The following is a 22,044-nucleotide window of genomic DNA, read 5'->3' on the forward strand; positions in this document are numbered from 1 at the left end:
CACTGGAGAAATCAATCGCAGCCATGATGTTTTTCCATTTCATGCAATAAAAAGCTTTAAACAATGTGCCTCTATTTGCATAGAAAAAAACAATATCTTGATTCTAACTGTCAGGAAGGAAAATGCCCAATGGACTTCACTTTCTGTCAGCCATCTGTGACTTCTGTAACATGACATTCAACCATCTCTCCAGATGATTTAGGGGCCTCTGTTAAATATTACAGAATGCAGAACACATGAAGTCCATGACATTTTCTTGTACTGTCATGTAAATAACATTATAAGGATATTGTGTATTAGCTAATTTTGTTGAGTTTCAATATCATCCTTAGAAAATGTCTCTGAGCTCTTGGTCTATTGATAATAGGCTTTTTTTATTTGTGTCATTTTGGTACTGTTAGAGAGATCATTGCTTTCTGAGTGACCTCATACAATTTGAAACAAGTTTAAAAATTGCATGTGACTTGACATTGTGTAAACCCAATGTTAAGATCTATAGAAAATTTCTGGCTATGCAGCAGGAAGCTGTGTTCCCTAAAGAGAAGATCTTCAATTTGTAAAAGTGAAGAGAAAGTGCTTGCCTTGGACTGCATCCGACTCCAGCAAACTACCCAGCGTGAGTATAGAGACTGCTGTGTCTTTGTTTTATTGGAGACGTGGCTCAGCGACAGGGTTCCGGACGCCGCCATTCAGCTAGATGGACTAGCCGCGTTTTGAGAAATGCTACTCTTTGCGGTAAGACTCGCGGTGGTGAACTGTGTGCTTATATCAACATGGAATGGAGCAGAAACTCTGTGCTTGTTTCTAGCTACTGCTCACTGCTAGTAGAGTTTGTGATTGTTAAATGTAGACCTTTTTATTTGCCTCGGGAATTCACCACCATCCACAAAATCGGAGTTTACATACCTTCCAGCGCTAATGCTAAGGAAGTGCTCTGGGAACTGTACAGCACCATCACAGACATATAGAACACATACCCGGATGGACTGGTTATTGTCGCAGGAGATTTCAATCATGCGAATTTCAAGTCAGTGCTCCCTAAATTCCATCAGTTTGTGGACTTTGCAATGAGAGGGACGAACATACTGGATCTTATTTATACAAACATCCATGCCACGTACTGGGTGAAGCCCTGCCCAAACTTTGGAAACTCAGATCACATCTCTGTCATGTTAATTCTAGCTTACAGACCGCTTGTCAGACGCACCAAACCGGTTCTAAAGCAGTTGAGAACCTGGCCTGCAGAAGCCATCTCTGCTCTTCAAGACTATTTTGAGTGCACTGACTGGGACATGTATAGAGAGGCTGCAACCAACAGCGACTGTATAAACTTGGAGGAGTACACGTCATCAGTGACCAGCTACATCAATAAGTGCATTAATGACATCACTGTCCCCAAGTACATCACTGCACGCCCCAACCAGAAACCGTGGATTACAGAGGAAGTGCGTGTGCTACTGAGGACCCGGGACTCTGTCTTCAGGGAAGGTGATGAAATCGCCCTGAGAACAGAGAGGGCCAAACTATCCCGCACCATCATAGCAGCAAAGCCCGCACATGCCCAGAGAATCCATGGACTTTTCCTACATGACAAAGACGCACGGAGCATGTGGAAAGGCATCCAGGCTATCACTAATTACAGGACAACACCACCTACCTGTGACAGTGACGCCTCCCTTCCAGATGTGCTGAATAAATTCTATGCACGGTTTGAAGCACAGAACAACATGGTGATGAGGAAGACCACCTCTCCTCCTAGTGACCAGGCATTAAATCTGACTGTGGCCGATGTGAGAAATACTCTACGAAGAGTCAACGCACGGAAGGATGCAGGACCAGACAATATTCCTGGCAGAGTACTAAGGGAATGTGTAGACCGGCTGGCAGACATTTTTACAGACATCTTCAACATCTCCCTGTCCACCGCCATCGTCCCAACCTGCTTCAAAACCATCACCATAGTTCCCGTGCCAAAAAAGTCACAAGTGTCCAACCGCAATGACTATCGTACCGTTGCACTCATGTCCATCATTATGAAGTGCTTCAAGAAGCTTGTCATGAGGCACATCAAAACCCTGCTGCCCCTCTCACTGGATACCCTGCAGTTTGCTTACCGCCGGAACCGTTTAACAGGTGATGCAATAGCCACCTCTCTCCATCTGGCTCTCGCTTATCTGGACAATAAGGATACATACGTTCGAATGCTGTTTATCAACTTACTCAGCATTCAACGTGATCATTCCTCAGCAGCTGTTGGAAAAGCTGAACCTGCTGGGACTGAACACCTACCTACCTCTGTAACTGTATTCTGGACTTCCTGACTGGTCAGTCAGGATTGGAAACAACATCTCCAGAACCACCACACTGAGCACTGGAGCCCCTCAAGGCTGTGTGCTCAGTCCATTACTGTTCACACTACTGACGCATGACTGTGCAGCAATGCACAGCTCTAATCACATCATAAAATTTGCCGATGACACAACTGTGGTGGGTCTCATTAGCAACAACAATGAGTCAGCATACAGAGAGGAGGTGCAGCGGTTAACAGACTGGTGTAAAGCCAACAACCTGTCTCTGAATGTAGACAAAACAAAGGAGATAGTTGACTTTAGGAAGACTAAGAGTGACCATCTGCCACTGAACATTGACGGTTCAACTGTGGAGGTCGTCAATAGCACCAAATTCCTGGATGTCCACCTGGCAGAGAACCTCACCTGGTCCCAAAACACCAGCTCTTTAGCCAAGAAAGCCCAGCAGTGGCTCTACTTCCTGCGTAAGCTGAGGAAAGCCCATCTTCCACCAGCTACTCTAACAACATTCTACAGAGGAACCATACAGAGCATCCTGAGCAACTGCATCACTGTCTGGTTTGGAAATTGCACGGTCAGGGATCACAAAGCCCTACAACCGATAGTAAAGACAGCTGAGAAGATCATCTGTGTCTCTCTTCCCTCCATCATGGACATTTACACCACACGCTGCATCCACAAAGCCACCAGCACTGTGAATGATTCAACACACCCCTCACATTCACTGTTTACACTCCTACCATTGGGAAAAAGATACCGAAGCATTTGGGCCCTCACCTCCAAAATGTGTAACAGTTTCTTTCCCCAAGCAGTCAGACTTCTGAACACTCATGGACTGGACTGATATCTGTTCTGCAGTGTTGCACATGTTTGCGCATTTGACTCACATGCACCTTGTTATATAATACGTGTCTTTATGTTATGTGTGGTGGATTCTTCGTTGTCCTGTGTTTTATGTTGCACCATGGTCCTGGAGGAATGTTGTTTTGTTTCACTGTATGCTGTACTACTGTATATGGATGAAATGATAATTAATACTCTTGACTTGACTTGGCCTTCTGCTGGGCCACCGTCCTGAAAAACAGACCAAGTCTAAACAGAACCATTTTTGACTGCCCTATGTGGACAAACTACACTGCACACTTACTAATTTTTGAAACTTAAAGATGTTACATTGGTAACTTAAACTATGGTTTTCTTTCCTTTATTAGTCATGAAATATTATTATAAAGGGATTTTTTAGCATTTAAAAATAAACAGACCACAAACATGATTGCTCAATGTTGACTAGAGTTGGATGGCTTAAGGGTGCATTTATTAGGAATGCTGTTGTTTGTACTGTGCATTAATGTTCTCCTTATTTCCAGTGTAGTTTTCTATCTTTCTGCAGGATTCTAAAGTTGTGCAGGTTTGGTTGATTTCTGGCATAGGCTGGTGAATGTGTTATAATGGATTGATCTCTTGATTACTGTTGGCTCCAAACAACCCTAAACGAGAATAAGTAGGAACAGTATTTAAGAATTACGCTCTACTCTTTACATCTTCCACTAAACCTGTAGTTAAACAAATAGAATATAACCCCGCCAAGGACTTGATCATATCTAGAAACCATTGCTGTTGGCTTTAAGTCTAAGTCTAAGCAGAAAAATTCACTTTAGTGTTCAAAACTCAACAATAAATTAAGTATACAATCTAAACAATATACGACCCAAAGGAGTAATGCATAGGGTGTCAAGCATTGTTCACGATAGCCAGAATAATAGCTGGAAGCTTAGCTAACATCCTTCTCTCTGCTACTGTCTATGTGTGAACAGGGCTAGCACCCACAACAGAGCCAACCCAAAGACTTAACATGTCACTTGTGGCACAGTCACTATATCCCCTTTTCTAAGCCTTATTAATTGTACAATAAATATTATGACACTGCAGTTTCCATGTAAAGTGATAAAATAAAAAGTTTCTAATAACAGCCATACTTCAATGTATATGGTGTCCCGTCCATGAAATATGTAGCCTTGCTATGGACCTACGTGGTTTTCCTGGCAGAGGCTTGAACGTGGATTGATGTCACCGTTTGCCAATACAGGGGATTTTATTAGCTAACTTCCTGGAAGTTTTTTAGCCACTCGGAAGATCAATTGGTGTTTGACTGCAAATCAAATTCAAAAAAGACACTGGGTCTCATTCATTCGAATTTGATCATGATGCATTCGTAGAGGGAAAAATTGGGCATTTATCATTGTTTTAGTAAGGACCGTCTGTTTGTAAAAAAAAAAAAACAGATCTTACACATGGTCAGGAACTAGCTTGGTGTGTGTGTATATGATAAAAATCATGGCATACTAATGCCATTTGCACAAAACACATTTTAAATTAATAAAATAAATACTGTATAAATGTGTGAACTATAAATTATAAGACCTCACATTCTTCAAAGAAATCTGTCAAATTAGCTGCTAATTTGATGATTACGGAACAACATAGTTGACTTGTTTTGTTTCTCAGTAAACACATCACACCGATTTGTACCTAACTTAGTGTATTTTCCCATAAAAGGGCATTGATTTGAACCTGATTTGATTGAATGTAACAATAATTGATCTCACACTACTGCATGATTTGGTCAGCCCAAGGTGCACTGAGGAGAGAGTGCAGATTCTGAGATTGCGCTAATGATGAATAGCTGATTAGTTGTTTTAGTCTACCTAGACCCATTCTGGTGCATTTATGCACTATTAGGGATCCTATTCTGAAAAGAGCAGCAATTAGCAGCTGTGCTGTACCTGTACATCTGTAAGTCCTGTGGACACTTGGCTTTTTGGCTACAGGGACATTTCAGCAGGAGATTGAAAACAGGTCTGTGATTTCTCAGCCGTCTATGAGCCGCATACTACCTGGAGTACTTAATGGCATATTAGCACTAATGTGGGATTATATCCAGTTTTCATACGGTGGGGAAACCCAAGTGAAAGTTAGTCGATATTTTTATGAGCTGGCCAACCTACCCAGGGACATTGGTGCAATAGACTGCACACATACATATCAAAGCTCTATCCAATGATGTGTTTGCATATATTAATAGAAAACACTTCCATTCTACAAACGTGTAGCTTATATGTGATGCAAAGTGTGTGCTGCTCAACATCATTGCCCGATAGCCTGGTGTTACACACAACAGTTTCATTCTGCACCGCAGTTTTATTGGCATGTGTCTGGAACAAGGGGCTGTGCAAGATGACTGGCTTCTTGGTAAGACTAAAAGTTTTTCCTTTAGATTAAATTCCATTTATTTGGGAGGTATGAATAGTCTGTTTATATCCAAAGGGGACAGGGGTTACCCATTGAAGACATGGCTTATGACACCTCTAAGCAATCCACAAACACCACAGGAATGGGGTTATAATAATGCACATGCAACAGTGCTTGCTGTTATCGAGCACACCAATGGAATTTTGATGGCATTATGGCTGTACTTAGATACAAAGGGCAGGACTCTTTTATATTCACCATATTAGCCTGTACCAATGAAAAAGGGATGTCCGCTGCCTAATACACTGATTGAATCTGACCCACTGCCAGTGCACCAGAAATTATGACACGTTCCCGAATAATAATAATAATAATTAATTACATTTATACAGCGCTTTTATCAGTACTCGAATTATACAGTGACTCAGAGATAAAGATGTCTTAGTGTATTAAAAATGCTGAAAATGCAAATTAACTGAGCATTTGGTAAATTACTTAGCATTTGGCACCATTCTGTAATACTTTACATAATTCACTCAGACTACTGCTTACTTTTTTCAAACTGACTTGTATGTCTTTCAGAGTGGAGTGCATTCCTTTGACTGCTTGGTTAATTTGCTTTTGATTTGTGATAACGTCTTCTGTGAGAACCCGACCACTTCTCTGCCCATTTTCCTGGCCTGCAGGTTCCTAAACATGTGGAGTGTTAGGCGTCTCACATTAAGTCTCTGCATGGCAAGAAAAATCTCTGTTCATCTTAGTAATAAATACAATAATTAATAAATTAATGTTTCAGCTCATCATTATGACAGAATGAAACAAGTCACTTACAATTCACACTTGATGACGGTTCCATAGTTGGAGGCACGTCATTGTCTCCTTCATGAATACTATCTTCTAGAGACACCTCTCCAATAATGGATGCAAAGCGCGCATATGAAACAGAGAGTTACAAAGAACCCAGGGGTACTTTTTCGTTGAGCAGCTATGCGTTTATTTGCATCTCACTTCAAATCAAACTATTTCCATTTCATTTCTTTATCAGTTCAATAGACAATGCATTCTTAACTGCATTCATCACCTCCTTTGCCTGACCCATCAACACCACTACTCATGCTATAGAATATTTATTTTCTTTTGTTAACTTCTGTTGAAAGTATCTCAATCTCAGCTTCTTTGAAGTTTTTTTTTCTTTCATTTTTCACTTTTGACATTTTGGCAGATCCTGGGCATGTGTGGCAGCACATTCTTATATGGTACCATGTGGGCTGTTGATGGGTGTGTATTATGGTAATGAACTGACAACGTGCACGCGGCTGACACTGTACGATTGATTGGTATTTATGAACCTACACAGGGTATTAAGAAATATTTAAGGTTTTTCTCATGGTTTGTGAATGTGGTGTAAGATTTTAGTAAAATTGCTTTTTATGTGCAAATGTGTTTGTTAATTTATGAACATTTCATGAATGAGACTCCTTGTGTTTTGAATCTGACACTATGGTCACCAGTAAGAGCACCAGGATTGTACACATGTATACTTTTGTTTTTATTCTTCAGAAAAACATTACTTGCTAGTGCTGTTTGGATTGTCATGTTAAGGGCAAATGTCACATATTTCTTTGTCTGTGTCACTTCACTTTAGACAGTATGCTGTTTGCTCTGTTCTTTTTAGCTTTGTTGGAAAACCATGACTCATAGCCTTTTTTTTGTGATTTGTTTTAAAAATTTGCTGTGTATTTTACTTAGTAGCAGAACTTTTAAGTTGCCATTAATGAAAGTGTTTTACAAATAAAATAATGAGGGGGGACTACTTAAAGATCATTACAATACAACACTTAGAACAACTGGTAACTTTATAAGCTCGCCTTATTTTAAAGAGTATAAAATACAGATCGGTACTGATTTCACGTCTTATGCACTCAAGGATAAGAAAGGCATGTAACAATGGAGAGATGCAGGAAATGGCAGTGTCTGAGGGACTAAAGAAACAACTCTGAGTGTGTTTAACATTTTAGCCTTGCAAAACATCATGGGGCTCTGGGAAAAAAGGTTTGCCTAACCCAGCCTATTGACAAATTTTTAGAAAATAATTCAGTGAACAAGGTTGTTGTCAAACCCATCAAATTCACTGTTAGAAATGCTTTCTGGGGGCCCTCCAAACAGGCCAGGGTCCCAGGCTACTGCCCCAGTAAGCCCTTGCTGAAATCCACCTATGGGTGGAATGTTGCTGGGTTAGTCAATAAGCCAGTTTTACATGAGATCAAGACTTGACCCCATAGAGGTAGGTCCAATGAGGCAGCAAAATTGTTTCTGCTCTCTAGTGTTTGCAATTTGTTAGATCTTTTAATATTTAAACATATAAAAAGTGCAATTTTTAAGCAACTATCATTGCCTTTGATTTGGGTTATGGGGATTTTACAAGACTCACTGATATCCATGACAACATTTCTATGTTTCCACTTAAAAACAGTCACTGTTTTAGGCATGCTTGTTATGTTATCCCATGTTTGTTGTGTTAAAGGACAGTGTAACACAGTAAAAAAAATTGTGAAACTGTCAAATACTGTATCAGTATCTGTATCTTGAGCAATGAAAGTATGTAATGTGGCCGGTTTCTCCTAGCCCCAATCTAGGACAAGGTGGAAATGGAGACAGCAGTTAGCTGGGTCAAACTCTTCTGTATTTCTAAATTTATTTCATATTCAGGAAGATTGCTACAATATGTTAAAAGTAGCATAACATAACATTCACATGATAGTCTAACCCCATCTCAAATTCTGTATTGGTAAAGAATGTGGTGAATTTTGCTTCACAATGATAGGAAAGGCCATTAAAAATGTTTTACAAATTTTTGGCATCCACAATCCATTACCCAGTGGATTTTTTTTGAGACTTCCTACGTAAAACACAACAAGCCATAAGTTATTAGGGTTAAGTGTGGAGAATAAAACCAAAAACAATTTTTTTGGTAGGCTGAGGCTCACAGGCTTAAATAATTTAATTAATTTAAATGTCATTTTGATATTAAGAAAATTAAAAAGTACAAGTATTATATTCCATTTAATCCATTACAATAAGTTTTATTTAAAAATTGGATATAGTAAGATTCCTGCTTAAGCCGTTGTTTTTTGTTCCACCAGGCATTTGAATGAATTCCAAACATAATAGGTAAATGTTCTGTTTGTTGAAAATGCTTGCTTTTTATCAGTTTGTTATAGGTTTTGCATAAGTCTAGGTTTTAAAGTATATTTTGTTTTTACAAAGCTACATTTTTTGACATTTTTACGTAATAGATGCAGTTAAGAGTATCCAACTGAAAATTTTGAAAAACAGGCAATGCCATGTATTATTAAAATATTTTTTTATATTTTAATGGAATTTGCCATTTTGTCTTGTTAATTTTCTCTATTTTAAGTTCCTTCTGTAGGCTGTAACAAGGATAAATTGTTTTAAATGTTTATATTTTACCTGAAAATTATAATGACCATCTATTATTCTTTAAAAACTTGCGGAGAAAGTTAAGAACTACTGAGATTTTATTTTAATTTGAATTATGTATGTCTAAAATAAAAAGTTTTTTTTTTTTTAAATTCACTTTTGATTATCAGGATCAACAACTGCACCAACTGGTAGAGTCGAATTTTGCTCATTTTCGAAATTAGGGAAATATAAGAAACATGTCATATTATTGTTGAATGAAAACTTTGTTTTCCTTTAAATTTTTGGCCGTTGAGAAATTCTCTTTAGGTTTAGACTTGAATTCTTGAGTCTGGTTAAGATTAGGAAATGTTATGAAAAGTGTGTCTGTGAAAAATTAATCAGTTATCAGTAAGGCAAAATCACAGTTCCACAAATGTCTATCAAATCGATTATGTGATCAAAAAGGAAAAAGAAAACTGTTTTGATCATCTGAAAATCTAACCTTGATAGAGCAAGACAGGGTGATCTTTCTGTCCTCTGCATCTTGCTCTGATACACCCATCACCTGCATGTCCTCTCTCACCACATCCATAAACCTTTGCTTAGGCCTTCCTCTTTTCCTCTTCCCTGGCAGCTCTATTCTTAGCATCCTTCTCCCAATATACCCAACATCTCTCCTCTGCACATGTCCAAACCAACGCAATCTCACCTCTCTGACTTTGTCTCCCAACCGTCCAACTTGAGCTGACCCTCTAATGTACTAATTTCTAATCCTATCCATCCTCGTCACACCCAGTGCAAATCTTAGCATCTTTGACTCTTCTACCTCCAGCTCTGTCTCCTGGGTGGGTACTCCAAACTGCTGTTCGGTGCATACGCACAAACATTCAGGACCCGTCCCCCCACCTGAAGGCGGAGGGAGGCTACCCTCTCGTCCACTGGCGTAAACCCCAATGAACAGGCTTCAAGGCGGGGGGCAATAAGTATGCCCACACCTGCTCGGCGCCTCTCACTGGGGGCAACTCCAGAGTGGTAGAGAGTCCAGCCCCTCTCAAAAAGATTGGTTCCAGAGTCCAAGCTATGTGTCGAGGTGAGCCCGACTATATCAAGCCGGAACCTCTCGACCTCGCGCACTAGCTCAGGCTCCTTCCCCTTCAGAGAGGTGACATTCCACGTCCCAAGAGCCATCTTCGGGCTGTGCCAGGCCGAGCCCCATGGGTGCTGGCCCGGCCACCAGGCGCTCGCCATCAAGCCTCACCTCCAGGCCTGGCTCCAGAGGGGGGCCCTGGTGACCCACGTCCGGGCGAGGGAAAACGCCTTCCAAATTTTTTGTTCTTCATAGGAGGTTTACTGAACCGCTCTTTATCTCATCCCTCACCTAGGACCAGTTTGCCTTGGGTGACCCTACCAGGGGCATAAAGCCCCAGACAACAGAGCTTCTAGGATCGCTGGGACATGGAAACCCCTCCACCACGATAAGGTGACATTTCGAGGAGGGGTGGTATGTTGTATGCTATTGAAATGTATATTTTTTGTGAAAATATTTGAGGTGGAAGCTGTGGAGCAGTCACATCGGTGTTATATGAATAAACCTGAAAAATTGACAAGCTGTGGTCCTGCAGTTATTTTTGATTTCTAATTATATGTCCCCCAGGAATCTACAGGTATAGCCTCTTGTCCTGAAGGCCCAGAGCAAAAGACGGGTGGCCTCCTCTGCGTCTTTGGAATTAGACTTGATTCTGTGAAATCAAATTAATTGAGATTTGATCACCCTTCGAGAGGTTTGTTTAAGGTGTAAGCTGGATTTATACAGAAAGCTATACAGTAGGTATCCATAGGTTTAAAGTAAATTTTGGAGTATCGATTTTTTTAGTGGATGAAGTGGAATGAAAAGAGATTTACATATCCAGAGAGTTCAGGGACTAATAATTTATTGTAGCTTGTAAAATGATAGTGGAATAATGGGTATTAAGGATATTTGAAAAGTGCTAATTCTGTGTGTGTGTCTAAGTGCGTGTGTAAATACCAAAAATAGCTAAGTATCTGAAATAAATAAATGGGTGTTGGGATCACTTTTGGAAAGCCCTCTCTTCCCATTCTGCCATTTACAAATTTGCATATGAGGGGGCATAATATTTAACCATATATGTTTCTTGAATTTTTTATAAAACGTTTGCCATTTAATTCAAAATGTGTTAAACCGAGTTGTAATAAATCCAAAATTGTTTTGTCAGGCTTTTCTGGATCGTGAAATCTCTTAAATATATTTTAAACTAAATTTAAACCTAGTTGAATGTTAATATGTACTGTATATTGTAGCAGTAGAGGCATGTGTCCACCTCTTGAACCCTCAGGTACCACTCCAAACACCAGATAAAAGCACAAGACTTCTTTGTTTTGCAATCACGTGCACAAAGCACCCTCCACTCCACACTACTCATACAATAAATCAACTCTCTACAATAATCACAAATCCTCCGCTTCTAGACACTTAGCCACCCTAACTCCCAGCTCAGCTCAGTGTACTGGGCTTTCCCGTAGTCTTTTATACCCCCTGACCCGGAGGTGTTCCTGTTCCATTACCCACAAGTCCTTATTCCTTCCGGGTCAGGGTAGAAGTCCTTTTCTTCAACCTGGAAGTACTCTCTCCTGTTCACGTGACCAGGACGTACTTCCAGGTTATAGGGCACATTTGAGTCCACGGGCCTCCCGACAGCAACTCCCAGTGGTCCCCAAGGTATCCAGCAGGGCTGTGTATAAAAACTACATAGTCCATGAGGCCCTGCTGGAATTCGGGGCACGTCCTGTTGGGAGAGCTCCTCCTGGCGGCCTGGGGGTGAGGGCCGGAATAGGAAGCCGGCAATCCATCACAATATACAAAGAGTCTACATCCAATGTAAACAAGAAGGAAGAAAAGATTTAAAACATTTTTAAGTGATTTTTAGAAAATGGTATTTGTCCTATACAAAACTGTTATGTTTTTGTGGAAGTGGACTAATAAACCAGTCTATGTATTCAGAAATCCTGTAAGAACCTGAATAACAATCTGAGATTATTGGGCTACCAGGCGGTATTTCAAACAGTCCATGACTCCTGAAGTTTATGGATTTTAAGAACTAAATAAAATTTGTGCAGTGATAGAATATTTGGGTCACAGAAATGCTTTTTGTTTTTAATCAATGTCTCCATTCTCATAAAGGTTGGATACAATGGCTGATATTTTTGCTTAGTTTTCTGTTAGTAAGGAATTAGACTGTGATGAGTAATGTAACCTGTTGTTAAGTTGACTGTTTGCTTCATATAGATACTGCAATTGGTCTAAGATAACTGTCATGGACCCTTCGTCTGTCGGTTTAATGATGATGCTTCTTTTATTCGTGAGCTGTGTTAAAGAGACCTTTTCCTGTGCTCTTAGGTTGTCTTGTGTGTCGTTCTAAAATTTAGTCTGGTCTAAAATATATAAGTCTTTTTTAATTAAACATAATATTAACTGACTGATTTTGGATAATGGAGGGACCCATGTTGATGGGTCCTTACTACTAGAATTACCAGAGCCAACGAAAAAACTCGTAAATCCGGCCCACCTTAAATCCCTTAGCATCTCTCCTTCAGCGTCTTTTGTCTTCTAAATGTGTTGATAAGTCCAAGCAGCAAGTAGCCTGCTAGACCATCCCCCCACCGCCACAGAACGGGCAAGAAGTTCTCCCAGTTCCTGCCTTGATTGATTATCTGTGAGTGAGCTAACCATAATTGTAAGGGGAAATAATTTGATGTGTGTTTTGTGTCTACAACAATCTATGTGAACACATCGTTAAAACAGAAAAGTTTTTCATGTTTTAGTAATAAATAACAAAATGTAGACATGAACTGTACAATGTGTGAAGGCTGATGGCCAACTATCAAATAAATGCTTTCACAATAGGTGCAAGTACAGATCAGCTGTAAATGTATGGCATTTGTAAAAGTTAGCTTTTTTTCAGTCTTACTCTCTCAGTCACGTTCATGCTCTCCCTCGCCCCCAAATCCTGATCTGACTCTAACTAACAGTATAAATTCACACCTGATCTGATGCTGTTGTTTTTCAAATAATATTGCATTAGTTTTCTGATTGGTACTATTCAGGTCATAAAATTATTGCGTCGTGATTGTGACTGAGAGAGTAAAAGTGAAAAAAAAAACGCTAACTTTTACAAGTACTATACATTTACACCGGCTGTTACAGACACAAATAAAATGTATGGTTTTTTTTATTGTATAATATTAACAATAAGAGCAGCTCACTACTCAAAACGGTAAATTTGCTGGGGAGTTGGTTTCAAACTCACAACCTCTGGATTATAAGTTGGCAGTTCTAACCACAGCACCATGGAAGCTGTCATATTGTTGAGTTTTTTCGTAGGCTCTGGTAATTCTAGTGTTAAATACCAATACCCAGGGTTGATTGTTCAAGGTTTATTCATAAAAGTTGAAGAGTTTAAGTTTTCTATGGTAGTTATGGACATCCTGTCTGAGTTCCTCCATGTCTACACTGGAATGTGTACAAATAAATGTGAGGCCCTTCTGTAAGAGAGAAATGTCAGAAGAAGTGAGCTTAAAAGAGAGAGATAATTTGTAAAGGTTTACTTCATAGTGAAATACATTTTCCTCTGTCTCATTAATTTGTGTTGGTTAAATACTTGTCAATATCTTCTGCTTACCAGCAGGTGAAAATGTCTGGTTCAGCTACATTTCTTGATTTGAAAATCTGGCCCAAAAACATATGTAATTGAAGAGTCCTTATGTTTGGCTTGTAGTAATTTTAAAATTCCTTTTATCCCATCCAGGATTATTGTACAGAGTTTTTGGTTGAGAAGGAAGGTCTTCTGGGCATGATCCAATCTCATTCTTTTCAAGCGATTGTGAAATAGAGACCATAAGCATAGTATTAAGTACTAAATAAAACAATTTAGTAGTAAATAAGCAAAAAAAAAAATTAAAAATTGCAATAATGGATTGCAAATTAAAAACTATTGATAAACTATTCAAGTCAAAAGTGAAAAAAATGAAGTAATCGAAAAGTTATAAAAATGTAAAAACCTTTCTTTCACTTAACAAAATTTAGTTTGTTCCTGTTGAAAACAAGGTTGGGAGATGGATTAAGGTTAGGGTTAGTAGGACTCTGCTTCCTAAAAACAAGGAAAAATAACTCTCTTTGCATAGAAAAGAGAGAAGGCAAGGTGGTCCTACCATGATGCCTGCTTCCCTGCCTATGCATGCTGTTGAGGGAGAAGCCAAAGAGTTTTGAAGGAGACTATCTTTTAGTGGTAGAATTTCTTTAGGTTTTAGGATTACTTTAAGTATATGGTTGGAAAAAGGGAGAATGGTTAGAGTTTGGGGGGGGGGGGGGGTGTCCTTTCATGAGTGCCCCCCCCCCCCACCTTTTTTAAAAGTTATCTTACAGGTTACAGACATAAACAGAAATGTACATCTAATAGTAAACATTCCTAATTGCAGCCTAATATTACATGGTAAGACATTTTGCAAATTTTCCCTGTTAAGGTTACCTTATGGAGATGTACACTGAATACTAAACAATCCCATTTATAGCATAATATAACTTGGCAAGAGATGGAGCATAACGTGGGATATTGTAGTTATTTTGACATCAGTTGAGAAAGTTTGTCTTTTCATTATGCTGTGTTGTACCTGCCCCTGTTTCTAGTGTTCGGTTCCATTGAATGTCTGGTTTTTAATTTTTTGATCCATTTCCTTTCCTTCAACTTTCTTCCTCAATCAGTCTAGTTACGGTCCTGTGCAATAGGACAGATTCTGAGATTTGTTAGCCCATTCTGAAGAAAGTATCCAAACATTGGTCTTTGCATTTCACTCTTGTTCCTAATGTTGTAAATATCTTGAGCCAGTCTGATTTTGACTGCATTTTTTGATTTCCCGATATATGTTTCATTTTTGGCATTTTGATCACATAAATGAAATTTGTTCCATTCTGTTATTGTTGCCATTAGTTTTAAGGGTCCGTATTTTTTCAAAAAATGCTGATTTTTCCAAGGCTGGTTATCCTTTGGAATGTGGAGTCTGCTTCTTGCCAGAATGTCATGCAGACTTTTGTTTTCCTGCAGGCAGCAATCATTTTGTATCCATGGAGTATGGTGGATACAAGGGTTTCCTGGGAATTTTCTGTTTTGAGTAGGAGGAGGAGGAGGAGGTTAGGAGCATGCACTGAAACAGTGCCTTGCCGCACCCACCACATGACAAACCAACTCACGACCCCAGGTTAGGACCCGAGTGCAGCCATGCAACGGGTGACACCTCAGCACCACACTAGTTCAGATGGAATGGAACCGGTGTGAGGTGTTTTATGGTGGCTGGAGTGCCAATTCTGCCATCAACCCCCAGGTTTTTCCCTAACTGACAAGAAAGTATGTTGACATTAAACATAACCACAGGAAGTCTGATTGGTCAGATTTTGTCTGTTTTGAATAGAACTAATATGATTGGTTGTTAAATATGATGCGTGGAATTACAGCTAGCAAAATTCTACTGTATGTAAAAAGCTGTGAACAGTGTAATGTCTGCATAATTTACTGTAATAGGAGAGTAGCAATGTTTGAAATACTGGACCCTTGAGACCCTGAAGTGGACTAAGCCAGTTGGAGTATAGTATGTTAAGAAGGAACTAATAAAGATATTTGAACAATAAGCCAGCACACCTACATTGGGACTGTGATATGACTCTCCTAGGAAATCCCAAGACATCTTGCCACCCTAAGTATTTTTCTGCGTAAATGTACAATAATCATTTATGCCAAGATAGGCAGAAAATTAAATAACAATTACTTAAACCTATTTCCAACAGCATTATTTGGGTATTAAACTGTTGAAGCTTTAACAAGATTAAAAGCAATGCAAATTGCAGCCGTGCTAAATACCGTGAACTTGCTGCTGTGTCTTATCCCACGATTCAGGCATAAGCTTACACTCTTGTGTACTCACATACCTGTACCGACTGCCAACATTTTAAAAGTGGTCTCTAGAGAATTTTTGGCTCACCACCAGAAACCTCTGCCCACCCCTCTGCCGATAAATAAATAATACAAAGGAGCGAGAGAAATGAACACAAACATTTCAATTAGAGTGACAAAATTAATAAAGATGACTACTTTTCCATTCCTGAATTATTCATTTGTACTCATGAGTGTACAAAAGGTTTTCTTTATTGCTTCTTTCCCCATGCATCTCTTTATTCTGGGTCCATTTATCTATATATCATTTTTTATTTCAGATATTATTTCAGCAGGGTCGGCAAAGCATTTATTACCAGCGGGAATGTTTATTGCTTAAAAAAAAGTGAGCCCATGCGGGTAGACAAACTGACATGTTTATATAAGGATCTTTTTTTGTTATTTAACTGATTTAATAGCTCACAGTATTTTCATGTCAAGTTGACCAAACTGAAGACATTTAGCCAGTGGACCTCTGCTACCCTATGGTGAGATTAAACTGCTTCACTGAACACAGTTCATCAGAGATAGCCAAGAGGTGAAAATATTCTCACCAAAGAAAGCAGCTGAAATGAACCCGGATTTTGTGAAAGGCTTCCTGCAAAAAAGACTTGCTTATAATGAAGTTTACTGTGTGAATTAGCTTATTGTATATATGAATAAGTTATAATCTTTGGAGTTAGTGCATCTACAAGGGTAAAAAATTGTTAAACGTTATTTCCATCCTGAAAAGAAAAGATGGTAAAAGATGCAATGATATTCATGTGTGAATTTGAAAAGGAAAAAGCAGGTGACATATACGAGGGAGAACAAAGCCAAGGCAAAGGAAAGGACAAAAGGTGAGAGTAGGTGAGAAAAATCTGTCATTAGAGAAGACGAAAGAAGAGAAAATTAAAAAGTCAGCCTTTAAGACCTGATTAAATGTGTATTCAGAGTGGGAGAATGAGCTTAGCTTCTCCTGTTTTTCTTTAAAATGTGTCTTTAAAGCCCTGTATAGGAACACACGCAGAAAGATCAATGTGGTTATACTAAAGGAATTCAAGGTGTTCTGCAATTGGCTTTGTAAGATTTTTAATTTTAATCACTCAAACGTGCTCTTTGAAGCAATCTGTAATCTGTCTCCCTGTTTCACCAATGTAGATGGTTGGACACTTCTACAAAAAATGCAGTAAATAAGATTTTTGGACTAGCAAGAGGCCTTTTTGTCCAGCTTAATTCATGTTTATTTGCCTACGTGGAAAGAGCTGTTCCTGAACCTACTTCCCTTCACTTGTTATAGCTCTGCTGTATAAGATGAGGTTTAGTAATTGCTAAAAGCAAGTTTAACTGTTTAAATTGCGTAAATTCCACGCAGACAATAATAAAGTGATAGATAGATCTTTGTCCCAAGTGTGAAATTCAGCTTTTTACAGAAGCTCAAAAAGTAAAAATTACAACAAACAATAACCCCTCCTCAAATACACACCAGAATTACTAAACAAAAAGACTTGGCTAATGATAAGAGAGCAGTCACAGTGAGGCTTTATAAAGATGTATTGCTGCATCTACTGTGTGAAAGAACACAGAAGCGTTTCTTGACACACTTCTGTTGAATAATTCATTGCCAAAGTACTGTAGTTATGTCAGAGAGAGGATGTGCAGCATTGTTCCTAATGGCCAGCAGTTTTGTCTTTATTCTCAACTTAGCTATTACCTTCAGGGGTTTAGCTAGAATGCAAAATTTATAAGGCATCATGACTGACATACTGTAGATTTATGGAAATAAGCAGGATAAACCATTTTACAGTGCTAGGTATATAGAGCAGCAAAGTTGCAGATAAGTTTGATCATTTGAATTTGTGTCTAAACACATTTGAGGAACATGGATATAAATACAGTAATCTAAGTGCCTTCCTTCTCTTAATGTTGACTTTATGAAATGGCATAACTAGTTACTCATTTTTAATGTCAGCTCTCTGCCGTGATGTTGACTGTCTCAATATGTCAGAATGAAAACCCTGAGCTATGGCAGATGAGACCATTGTGAATTCCGATTGAGGATTTTTTTTCTTTGTTTATGCCTCTCTCTGGAGGGTTTTACTGCACAAGGTGTGAAGGTTGGTGTGTAGGAATGGCAAAAATTTCAACTGGGACACAGCCTTGTAGCAGAAAGGGTTACAAGAGTTTAATGAGACGCTTGAGGATTGAAATGGAACACTTTACTCATCAGCGAGCATTGTTTAGGTGCCCGCTTCAGCACTTCACAGATCATTCAGCTCTTTCCCTGTTTCAGCAGATGGGAGATTTCTTTAGACTCGTAATCACAAGGGCATTTAAATAATTAACAAGTCAGACTATTACCGCCTAGGGCAAATGAAAGGGCATGTCTTCTTGATACTTTCGAAATCAAATCATCCTAAATTAAGATGCAAAAGTTTATACATATTGAAAAATGAACATAATGAAAGTACAGAATTTGGAGAGGGGAAGATTATTTTTTAGCACCTATTTCAAAAAGTGTATACTGTACATTTAATATAAAAGGAGTAGCAAACCAGGAGAATCGGGGATTAATGTGAAATGTGTGGGTTGGCGATGTTTGCTGGTGGTGTTCATGTCATTGTGTTATGTTTTTATTAGAATCATATCAAAGTAGTTCCATGACACTCACTTTTAACCGTTCAGTGCTAACATTAGCGTTTGATAACATATAGCAGGACCATTTTACATTTAACACCATTCTAAAGCGCTTTGCCTCACCAGTGAGGTAGATTCAGTATGTATAATTACATGGCAGTGGGATAGAAGAAGGATCAAAAATTTGGGTTTTGCAAATCAATAACTGAGAAGCTAGTCATTTTTAAAAAGGGTGCATTTTATCCATTATGTACTGTGTCGGGGTAAAGACGTTAAATTATATAGCCTGGGCAAGGTGAGACAAAGGCTGTGAAGTAAGGAGTGGTAGCTGCTAGAAGTGTTATTCTACAACTTATTTCTACAAAGGTGCTAATTGACAGGCATGGTCAAAGAGAAATGGCAATAACTGATTTCTTTTTCTCTAGGATAAGAACGTAAAATATTTTACAAATAAGAGAAGACCATTCCGCCCATCAAGCCCGTTTGTTTAGCTAATAGCTAAGCTGTCCCAGTATCTCCTCTAGATTCTGCTTAACGTTTGTCAAGGTTTCTGCTTTAACTACATGTTTCAGTAGTTTGTTCCAGAGTTCAACAACTCTTTGCGTTCAAAAGGTGCTTCCTGGATATAAGAAAATAAGAAATGGTGAAATAAGAATGGTGTTACAGAAGACATTTGTCCTCCTAAAAGCTCTGAGGCCTGGCCATTTACAGAAAGATTAGGGAAAACAGAGCAAAGATTCCTGTGGAATCGAGTTCTGTGGAAAAAGCTATAGGTCTTTCTGGGGGAATCCAGTAACCCAAAAATAGTTTTTAGGTTTGTCTCAGAGGTCATCCTAACACTATTGGTTCAGGGAGGCAGAAGTTAGGAAGATAGAGTTGGGCTGAATGTATAGAGGAGGTGTCTGAGGGGCATATGGGATGGATCATGCATCATATTTTGCGTTTTCCCTTTCTCCCACTTCTACTTCTTCTGCCCTTTATTTTAGGACAAAGGTCTTTCTTTTGGTTAAGTGTAACACACAGGGCTGCCCTGTTACACCTTCTATTTTCTTAGCCCTTCATTCATTACATTATGCTATGACAAAGCTAAAATGTGTGTATTTATGTTGTTCCTCTTTCCAATGTTTTTATTTCACTCATCCTCTTTCAATACACACTTTTCCTGACTGGGATGATATCCCTTTTGAATTCCATTTTTTAACCTTTGTTTCCTTTATTTAATTTCCATGTGTGTTTATTCTAATTCAGAGGCTCTGGGAACATGGATGCAAGGTAATAATTAACCCTGGACTGGATATCCGTCTGCTTCAGTGCACAAACATGACCACATCAATACACTCAATACACTCAAATCTTGTTGAGTCAACTCAGAGTTGCTAAACATCATAAGCTATTTGGGTTAGGAATGACATTTTATCCCATTCAGGCTTTAGGAGAACTTGTGATCTCCAGGAGCTGTGATTTGAATGCAGGACAGTTTTGTAACTCCTGCACTGATACAGTACATCCCCACAGCCACTGTCATTTTACCTCTGTAATGTGTTTCCTTCACATGCCAAGCAGGTACTCGTGTTAGCTCCATAATCCCTGGTTTTGGGTTTAAATCCTGGACCAAGTCATTATCTATGTTGATGGACAAGCTTGTTGGGCTCAGAGGGATGAGCTTATTGGTCTGGAAGATCTATTTTCATAGAAATTGTTCTAATGATACAGTGTTCTATTTGGAATCTGCATATCATGCATGTCCGAATTTTCCCTGGGTGTATCTATTTCATGTAACTACAGCCATCAAGAATATTAAAATCACACTTGCTCAGAAGAACATTAACAGTAAAAGAGAAGTGTATCACTATTTTTAAACCTATAGTGTATCTCTAACACAACAATAAGTATTGCTAATATAGTTAGATTCAAACGGTCAGTTTACAGAAAAGATAAACCACCGATATACTATAAATATAAATATTTTCAATACATAGACCCATATACCGATATCAGAATCGTACCTTAACAGTGTAAACCAGGTGTCAAATTTATCATTTACTTTCATCAAAAAAAAAACACCTATTTTACAAATATAATGAATGGCCTTGCCGTTAAACTGAACCTCAACCCCATACACAATGTATCAAAGTGAATTGCATGAAAAGTAAACTGTCTCGAAAAAAGGTTAAGCCCATGTGTTAATGCTTAAAGAAGGAGGACGTCTCGCAGTCCACCAAGATGCATAAGCTGTTATCTTGAGTACCAAACCTAGGAGCCAACAGATCTAATGGTTGTGAGGGATGGCTGGCCATTTACCCTGGCCAATAACCCCAGGCCGCTAGATGGAGCCCTCCCTGTAGCATAGAAGTGCCCCGAAGACCAGCAGGGAATTATGGACAATGGAGTTTTTATTCCCAACCCTGCTGGACACCGTGGGGCCCACCAGAGGACGCTGCAGGGAGGCTCAAGGACTCTTACGTGCCCTATAACCCGGAAGTGCATCATGATCACATGACAAGAAGAAACGACGTGCTTCCGGGTTGAGGAAAAGGACTTTTACCCTGACCCGGAAGTCATAAGGACTTGTGGGATTGTTGGACAGGAACACCTCCGGGTCAGGGAATATAAAAGGACGATGGGAAATCCCAGACGTGGAGCTGAGCTGGGTGGAAGGGTGGCAACATGTCTGGGAGTGTGGAGGATTGGTTATTGTTTATTGATTATTGATTGGTTATTGATTTAGGAGATTTGTGGAGAGGTGGTGCTTTGTGCACATTTATTATTATAATAAATTCAATATTTGGACTTTTATCTGGTGTCTGACGTCTGGTCTGAGGGTTCAAGGGGTCACGGAGGCCTTAAACTGTCACATGGTTCTCAAATTTAGAGTGTTCTTCTTGATACCACCTTAGCAGTTCAGTTGAAGGTCATTGTCCTCCCGCCTGTAGCAGAAGTAATCCAAGTGTTTCTTTCTTCCTATGCATTTTGGAACCAGCCCAGTTCCTTTATCAAGGACTAATCTCACGTGGGCAGTGATGCACTATGGCTTAAAAAACATTAGGGAACATTACCAAAACTTAATAAATCCCTTACAGACGTGTAATAAAAACACATTTGACTCTGAAACATGCAGAAAAAATTAAACAAAAAACTATGAGGAATAAAGTTGAATGATACCAGAATATAGACAGATTTTTAATAGTAACATGGATATCTGCAAATCGTCAAGATTCGGATTTAGATTCCACTAACGGTGATTCCAATCAAATGATTAATAGCTAAACTAAAAGCAAACAGTAATGTGAATGTCAGACACATACAGATAATATCCAAGTATCATAAACACCAGTAACACTGAGGTGAGACATACGTATGTTATTATGTAACGGGTATTAACTCTCAGAGGACCATATATATTCAGTAATATTTATAACTAGCTGAAATACCCAGCGTTGCCCGGGAAG

This window comes from Erpetoichthys calabaricus, chromosome 3 (assembly GCF_900747795.2).
Source record: "Erpetoichthys calabaricus chromosome 3, fErpCal1.3, whole genome shotgun sequence".
Taxonomy (NCBI): domain Eukaryota; kingdom Metazoa; phylum Chordata; class Cladistia; order Polypteriformes; family Polypteridae; genus Erpetoichthys; species Erpetoichthys calabaricus.